Source organism: Muscardinus avellanarius, assembly GCF_963383645.1.
Source record: "Muscardinus avellanarius genome assembly, chromosome: 8".
Classification (NCBI taxonomy): Eukaryota; Metazoa; Chordata; class Mammalia; order Rodentia; family Gliridae; genus Muscardinus; species Muscardinus avellanarius.
In genome coordinates this window covers 81,855,142-81,864,330 of record NC_137794.1, presented here as the reverse complement: position 1 = coordinate 81,864,330, position 9,189 = coordinate 81,855,142, and the positions used below count along the sequence as shown (strand labels likewise).

At 40.4% G+C, this 9,189-nt stretch overlaps 1 pseudogene across 1 annotated transcript; it reads left to right on the top strand.

Annotated features, from left to right (window-relative positions):
* Positions 1–540: 540 nt before the first annotated feature.
* LOC308265801 (dolichyl-diphosphooligosaccharide--protein glycosyltransferase subunit TMEM258-like) lies at positions 541–761 on the top strand (annotated as a pseudogene). Its single transcript has one exon. The product of its transcript is annotated as a dolichyl-diphosphooligosaccharide--protein glycosyltransferase subunit TMEM258-like (transcript).
* The last annotated feature ends 8,428 nt before the right edge of the window (positions 762–9,189 follow it).

The window sequence follows — 9,189 nt, the reverse complement described above, 5'->3', positions numbered from 1 at the left end:
CATCCTCCAGCAGAAGTGTGGGCTGCTGCCCTGGCATGGATCCTGCTCATGAAGACCTGGAGGAAGAAGGACCCAAGAACGGTGCTGGACACTCTGTGTCTGTCGTTGACTGTGGTTGGCACGGACTCACTTGCAGAGGCTACTGGAGCCATATCACTGGTCCAGCCCTTCAGGCAACATGTGTTTTGAGTGCTAGACCAGAAGCTTCTGGTTTAACCTCATGCCTCAGGGAAGATTGTATTTAGGAAGGCAGTTTCCTATATCAGCTAAAGGCTGATTAAAAGCTGAGGTTAAGAGCATTCCTAGAGAGGTCTTACTTCCATCAAGTTTCATCTCTTCCACTTTCTTTTAAGTTGAAAGTAACTTTTAAAAATGTTTTATTGGTCTTCCGGTGGCTGAGCAGCGGCTGTCCCAGTGCCCGGCAAAATGGCTCTAGGGCCTCTAGCAGTCACAGCGGCACAAGGCTGCTCCAGAGTCTCCCCAGGGGAATCAGGTTCTTTGATGGCTCTAATCCTGTGCCTCCTCTAGGAGCTCGAGGCCATGAGCAGGTACACCAGCTCAGTCAACCCGGCTGTCTTCCCCCACCTGACCGTGGTGCTTCTGGCCATTGGCATGTTCTTCACCGCCTGGTTCTTTGTCTATGAGGTCACCTCCACCAAGTACACACGGGATATCTACAAAGATCTCCTCATCTCCTTGGTGGCCTCGCTCTTCATGGGCGAGTTCTCTTCCTCCTGCTCTGGGTCGGCATCTACGTATGAGGGTACCCACCAGGCAGTTTCACGGAGTCCCTGCTTTTGTAAATTAATTTTTTACTGTTGTTAGAAGCGTCCCACCTCCTGCTCACAATAAAGGCAGATGTGTGGCAAAAAAAAAAAAAAAAGTTTTATTGGGGGTGGGTACTTAGGATTGAACCCAAGGGCATTCTACCTCTGAGCTACATACCCAGCCCATTTTTTATTTTTGAAACTAGATCTTGCTAGGTTACTGAGGCTGTCCTCAAACCTGCAGTGCTCTTATTTTAGCCTCCCAATTACCGGGATTACAGGTATGTGCCGCTCTGCCCACCATAAAGAAGTAATTTAGATAACAGATTTAAATGGAGTGGAGAGCTACTCACCTCTCTGGTGAGTGGTGGCATTGAAGATCCAAACCCGCTAGACATGCTGGGGCAAGACATCATGTGACCAAGGCAAGAGTTTGCTTCTGAAACTAGAACCAGGTTGGTATTAGAGTATAGAGCCACAAGGGAAGCATTTTCGTCCAAACCTGTGGGGCCAGTGGTAGTGTTTGTTGAGATTGCCTGTCAGAAAGAATAATGATTTTGATCTAATGGTGGAGAATCCAAATTAATATTAAAAAAATAAATCTCACTGTCCTTTTCAGCTTGTGACATTTTTTTCCATATTTTATTTTATTTATCTGTGGAGCATACTGAAAATGGTGTACATCTAGATTGTGCTTCATGCCCTCTCCCCCCCATTCTCCTTTCCCCCTCCCAATAAAGACTGTCCAGGTTAACCATATTATATTTATACTATTACACATATCCGAATGTAGCTCCTCCATTGAACAACCTCAGCTTTCTTCCTCTCCTATCCTTCCATTCTAGCTTTGCTGAGATTTCCCTTCCATCATCTGGAGTCCCTGTGGTATTACCTCTACTCCCTAGCTTGGGCATACTAGAGAAAACATATGTCCCTTCTCTTTCTGTGCTTGACTGATCTCACTTAACATAATGTTCTCCAGTTCCTTCCATCTTCTTGCAAATGCTATTATTTTATTCTTCTTTATAGCTGAATAGACTTCTATTGTGTGTATTTCCCATAATTTTGCAATCCATTCATCTGTTGATGGAGATCTAGGTTGGTTCCATATTTTGGCTGTTACAAACTGTGCTGCTATGAACATGGGTATGCATATGTTAATGTAGTTCTCTGATTTCAAGCCCTTTGGAAATATACCCAGGAGTGGTATACCCGGATGAAATGGTGGATCTATTCCCAGTTTTCTAAGGAATCTCCACACTGATGTCCATAGCGGCTGAACTACTTTGCACTCCCACCAACAGTGTAAAAGAGTTCCTCTTTTCCCACATCCTCACCAGCATTTGTTGTTATTTGATTGATGCTTGCCACTCTGATTGGGGTTAGATGGAATCTCAGCGTAGTTTTGATTTGCATCTCCCTGATGGCTAGTGATGTTGAACATCATTTTATGTATCTATTGGCCATTTGAATCTCTTCTTTTGTGACATGTCTATTCAGTTCAGTTGCCCATTTCTTGATTGGGTTGTTTGTTTTGGTAGTGTAGAGTCTTTTGAGCTCTTTGTATATTCTGGATATTAGCCCCCTATCAGAGTGGTCAGCCAGTGACTTTTTCTTATTTATTCATAAAATAATTTATACTTAATTCTAGGTATAACACTTTCATGTAATTCCAGGGTTTTCTCAGTAGCCTTTTATCCTTTTAATGTGTATACCAAGTGTTAAACAGCTGTTTTGGGGCTTTTGAACTTTGTGTTTACTATCAAAAAAAGCTACTAAAAAAAAAAAAACAGACATTGCATGGCTTTCATAGTACTGCCCTAAATATGTACCTTGCAATCACATGAATTTTATAAATTCCATTTTGCATCAGTTTCATCGAAACAGAAAAAAATATGGTGCAGTTGTAATTGTATATGTATATATAATTGTATATGTTCCTGAGAGGAGAGATCTTTTGTTTTGATAAGTCACCCTTCCTTAATTGTACACATTCAGTGTTTGGAAAAATAAATCTCAGACCAGCTTCTGGCTTATTGTAAACCTTTCCCCTCACTATCTATATATGGCTAGTGTCAATTACCACAGAACAAGTTCATCCAGTGATACATTTGCTGGTTCTTTATCTTCCTATCATGACATTGGGCAGGTCAGCACAGAGTATTCCTGGAAACCGTTCCTAAACACAAACAAGCAGGAATAGCTTACCTATACATCAAAGCGTGTCCAAACCACAAAAATGCATCCCACTAAACCAGCGTTTCTCAGGCTTGGCCATACATTGGGACTGAATACATCTGCACGGGGGAGAGACATTTTAAAAATTCCAAGATACTTTGTGGGCTCCTTCTCTACCCACCTTTTACCAATAGGACCCCCAACTTTCTTCCAGCTGTAATACCCCAACATGTTTCCTGAGAGGTGAAATCATTCCCTTGTTGAGATCTACTGTAATAGACAAAACTAATTGTAGTTTCAACTCATCTTACTAATTACTTACCTAAAAAGCCTGCCAATTCTCTAATAGCAAAATATGGTACAGGACAAGAGGAAAGACAAAGTCTAAACCAGATACAGTGTTATTTGTAAGGAGCTTATGATCATAAGTGGACATTATTAGGGCCATCCCAAAGTTTTGAATGAGAACCATTCAAGAGATTTATTGTTTAAGTTCTAATAATCTGATTTCAGAAAAAAATAAGTTTCAGTTTATCCTTGATGCCATAAAGAAAATAGTCACTTTGTATATTTTTATGTCTTATTAAGGGGTCTCTGAATTTAGATGCAATATTTCTAGTAGTCAGTGGTTATGTGAATTGTACTGAATATAAAAAAAAGTTAGCTGAGTGGTTGTTTTCTTCCTCATTTTTTCTAGAGTGTTACAAATAGAGGTCAAGACATCAGTGGGAATATTTGTTTAGTGTTCAAATGCTAAGACCAACTTTCTTTCTCCTTTAGGTCTTTAATAGCAATAAGTACTGGTATCTCTGAAGTTATTGAAGTCAAGTTCCCTAGTTTAGACAATTCCATTCTTCCTTTTATAAAACAATTAAAAAGTATAGCCGTGTGTGTGTGTGTGTGTGTGTGTGTGTGTGTGTGTGTGTGTGTGTGTAACAGGGAATTGAACCCAAGTGCATTCTTACTCTGAGCTACATCCCAGCCTTTTATATTTTATTGTTTTTTTTCTGGGTTTTTTTTTGTTTGTTTGGTTTCTTTTGCTTTGAAACACAGTCTCGCTAAGTTGCAGAGGCTGGTTTCAAACCTGCCATCATTTTGTCTCAGCCTTCCAAGTACTGGGATTACAGGCATGTGCCACCACACATAGCTCATGATTTATTTTTTAAAGGGAATTTTCTCCTGTCAAATACAGTTTTATTTATTTATTTATTTATTTTTTTATTTTATTTTTTTTTTTTTTTGGTGGTACTGGGGTTCCTGGAAGCCCTTGTACCTCCGGGCTACACTCCCAGACCTATTTTTACATTTTTTTTTTGGAAACAGGGTCTCCTAAGCCAGCGCGCGGGGCTGGCTTCGAACCTGCGCGATCCTCCTGTTTCTGCCTCCCAAGCGCGGGGATTACAAGCGTGCGCCACCACGCCCGGCACAAATACAGTTTTAAAACTAAGCATTAAATTGAATTAAACATGTATCTTCCCCACACTGTGGCATTTCCTGAACATAACTGACAATAAATCTGTTCCCCCCACCCCCCTTTTTTCCCACAGAACATCATGTCACTGAATGCTAACATTATTTGGAAAAGAGATTGTTCAATGCTTGGCACCTCGCAGTCTGGGGTTAAAATCGTGGCTCAGATCTTTACTAGCAAAGTCGTTGTAACAAGTCAGTTAACCTCCTCAAGCCTCTAAAAACTTATCTTAAAACTGGGATCAAAATACTTGCCCGAGAGTATTCTCATGAGGTTTAAAGTTAGCTCATAACAAGGGTCTGGTACAAAGCCTGGTCCCTGTTCCTATTAATGTTTGAGTGTGTTCTTTGAAAGAGCTTTAAGGAAACATTAATCTGAATTCACCAGGGGAAGACATTTATATTGACTTGAAATCCTATCAGCTTTTACTTAATGTATGTTGATTGACTTTGTTGGGAGAAAGAAATCTGCCTCGATACCTTGAACCCCTTGAAACATTCAAGAGTTATTTATGTGAAAATATGTGGCTCTAGAGCAGGAAAACAAACAAGATTTTTTTTCTAGTACAGGGTAATCCATTATTTATTTAATACAGTCGTCTACAAAATAGTAGTCTTCTTGATACGGATATAGAACAATTATTAACAATGATGGAGTGGTTAGGACTGGTAAAGTTTTGCAATTTTCTCCTTTCTAATTTTTCTGTAATGGACATGTATTGTTTTCGTAATGAAGAAAAAGGTTATTTTTGAAATGATGACAATAAATCCCTAAATTCTTTAATGCCTAATGTCTGGGAAAGCTTATCCTGCTGGTAGGAGGTTATGTCTATTTAGATGATGCTATATAGAGCATAATTCTTTTAAAATATAAAATAATTATAGTATTTAGAACTAAAAAAAAAATAAAAATAATCTTCTATCATGCTTTCCTGTGAAATGTGAAAAGTTGGATCCTTGGATGGGTAGGGTCTTTGCAAGCAGTCAGTTAATATTAGAATCAGACCTGTGCTTTTTTAGTGTTGATGTATGACATAATGTACAAGGGAGAGGCTTGAAAAAGAAACCCCTGGGTGACCGGGAGAAGACATTGGTGGAAGGGAATATTGAGGATAACTGCACTCTGTCCATTATTCACGGTCTAATTCTTTCCAATGTGTCCCATTGATCTCATCCTAACTGGCTTCTTTCTTTGCCTCTTACCCTCTTGATGGAAAAACTAAAATAGTTGCAGACTTGAGATCTCAAGTCCTCCCTTTACTCCTCCTGCCTTTTGGCTTTCTCTCCCTACTTCCCAGTCGGCCTCTTCTCTCCAACCCACAGTGCCTCATGACACTCTGGGCTGATTGAAGTCTTCTGCTCAAATGCTTCCCATTTCAGAATATTAGTGTTTCTGATTATTTTCCCTCCTTCCCCAGCTCTGGCCAACTCCTCCTCAAACTTCAAGGGTGAGCTCAGTTCCCCACCTCTCTGAGGCCTTTACTCAAAACTCAAAGCAGTGCTGATTGTTTCCTCCATTTTTACTTTATAAAATTCAAGTACCATCTGTGTGTGGTAGGACACACCTGTAATTTTAGAAGTTGGGAGGCTGAGACAGAAAGATTGCAGGTTAGAGGCCAGCCTCAGCAACTTAGTGAGACCCTCAGCCCCTTAGCAAGATCCTGTTTCAAAATTTAAAAGAGCTAGAGCATAACTCAGAGGCAGAATGTCCCTGGGTTCAATCCCTAGGACACTTCCCCACACACACAAAAAAACCCTACATCTGTGGGGGATGGAAATGTAGCTCAGTGTAGAGTGCTTGCCTAGCATGTGCAAGGCATTAGGTTTGATTACTAGCACCACAAATAAACAAAAATCCTTATAATAAATAAATATATAAACATGTGTTTTCCCAACTGGCATATAAGTCAGATAAGACTTATTTATTTTTGTAATGATATATACTGGGACGCTAAGTAAATAATGGCTGACTGAGTTAATTAGCCTCCCCAAAACAGTTCATTTCTGTAAGATGTTTAGAGAAAAATGATATGATTAAACATTTTTTTTTCTTTTTTTGGTGGTACTGGGGGTGGAACCCAGGGGCTTTCTACCTCCGGGCTATACTCCCAGACCTATTTTATATTTTATTTGGAAACAGGGTCTCACTAAGTTGCTGAGAGCCTCACTAAGTAGCTGAGGCTGGCTTCGAACCTGCACGATCCTCCTGTCTCAGCCTCCCAAGCGCGGGGATTACAAGCGTGCGCCACCACGCCCGGCTATGATGAAACAATTTTAGCTCAGAGGTAAGTGGCTGAGAGACCTATCAAATGGTGGCCTTTTAGGAAAATTGACTCTGGAAAATCCCTCTAAATTCCTGATCTACAGATAACCAGGTCACCTTGGCACATAGACTGGTCTGTACTTAAAGTACAAGGTAGCTAGAATAGCCTGGAACAGGCAAAAATATGGTGGCAAAAGCAAACACTGAGAAATCCTGGGAAGAAGTTGGAGGGTTGGGGGAGACAGGAAAAATGAGAAATCAAGGCTGGCTAGGTCAGCATTCTCACTAGGGTGATCCACAAAGCTTGCCCATACAGCTTAGAGAGAAGATTTATTTGCTCACAGTTTCTTGGAGATTCCAGGTTCAGTCCAGGTGAGGCTAGGTCTTTGGAGTTCAGGGAATGGTGGCTGGAAGCAGAAAGGAGAGAGCAAGCCTGTTCCTGACATCAGGGAGGCCAGAAGCAAAGAGAGAATGGGGGGCGGGGGGGAGTAAAGACACAAGCACAGCCCTAAGTCCACACGTGCAGGGACCCACCTCCCCCAGCCACACCCCACCAGCCCAGGTTATCACTCATAAGATCACAACTGCCGTGACTCAATTACATCGACTCCGAGTGATGAACAGACATTTATATCCACTCCTATAGCAGTAACAGCAACGGGGGCCTAGCATAGCTGTTCTCATGGAGATGTTGTCCCTTAACTGCTCCTACAATATATTAAGTTAAATATTTTCTGTGGTTGACAACAGAATAAATTTCTCCTCCGGTTTTACATTTCAGTAGCAGAAACTGACAACCCCAGTCCCAAATTGTCCCCATTAGAAGTGAGAGAAACAGATGGGAAGAGAATAAGCCAAGTGAAGATATTTGTCACCTACCCTCGCTAGAAAATGACAGAAACTATTTGCCTCCTCATCTGTGTTTTCGCAGCAGGTTGTACCTCAATTGTGCCTATTGATTTTCATGGAATCCTAATTATTTTATCACATGCTATTTTCTTTGTCCCTCATATTCACTATTAAATCATCCCTTCTGCTCTTGGGAGTATGAAATCTTGTGCTAACACATACCCTTTCCATACCCTATAAAGAGCATTATATCCAGGAAAGAAGAAACAAAGAAGAGAAGATGCAGAGAGAAATTACTTCATGAGAAGGTATTGGTAGTGTAAAAATATGGAAGGGAAGTCACTAAACGGATGAGCTGGAGTGGGGAAATTGAAGGTTGAGGGTTAAGAGGAAGAAAGAGAAGATGGTGATGTTTGACTAACTGCAAAACCTGGTTCAAATTTACTTGTGTTTTCTGTGATTATCGTTAAGAATATTTTTTTGCAGAGTCTGCTGTTTGAATTTGTACTGGGGTAGTTAGGGCCAACTTTTTAATTTATTCCTCTGCTAAATAATTAACCTTTCCCCTGGGTTCTTTAGTAAACTGAGCAGCTGCTGAATGACTACTAAACAAAACAGCTCTGTGATGGGTCTTGTCACTTTCCAACTCAGGTGCCATGTTTCCTTGAGATATCACCCCTTTGAATCGCAAACATGTAATTGCTTTGAATAGTCAAGTTATAATATGATAGAGGCATTACAAACAACCTACCGTCTTCTCTTAAATGTGGCTCGTTGCTATGAGTTATAGATTCTGTGCCAAGATTTATTATTATTCACAGTCTTGGTAAGAATTTGGAGGACCTAATGGGTCATCTCAATTTCTTTTTCTCACAAAAACTCAGAGATAGCTTGCAAAATATCACATGGAGTAGAGACAAACATAACCCCTAGTAAAATACTGTGACGGACAACTCTAGATTATATTTTAACCATTATCTTTCATAACGCAGAAACTAGCTCACTCCCACTTCTCCCTGACAAGTGTTTAGTTAGCTACTTGTCTAACAGGTAGCTAATACACCAGGCTGGAGAATCCTCTGGAAATTTTGGATAAGATGTTTGGATAAGATACCTTTCTATGGCTTGGAATTTTTAATACAAAAATGTCTAAGTCGCCGGGTGTGGTGGCGCACTCTTGTAACCCTCGCACTTGGGAGGCAGAGACAGGAGGATCCCACAGGCTCAAAGCCAGCCGTGCTGGCTTAAGAGACCCTGTTTCCAAATAAAAAACATAAAATAGGTCTGAGAGTGTAGCGCAGAGGTAGAAGGGCTTCCAGGAACCCCAGTACCACCAAAAAAAAAAAAAAAAAGGTCTAAGAAGCAGGAATGCAGAGAACTAATTTATTCAATGAACTTTAAAACATTATAGAACCCATACTTCTGCAGTAGTTTTGCTTATTGATCAATAGACTTATCTTTTGAAACTAATACATTTAAAAAAATAAAGCAAAGGGAAACCCAGGGTAGGATTGTAGATTAAGGCCACTGAAAATTTAGCATACAAAAATGCAGACCAATAAGTTGTACATTCTTTATAACTCCGACTCCAAGTTTAGTTCTGAGTTTCCTAGCAGCCAAAGTAGAAAAGGAAACCCAGATGGTTACACAATGATTTTATAA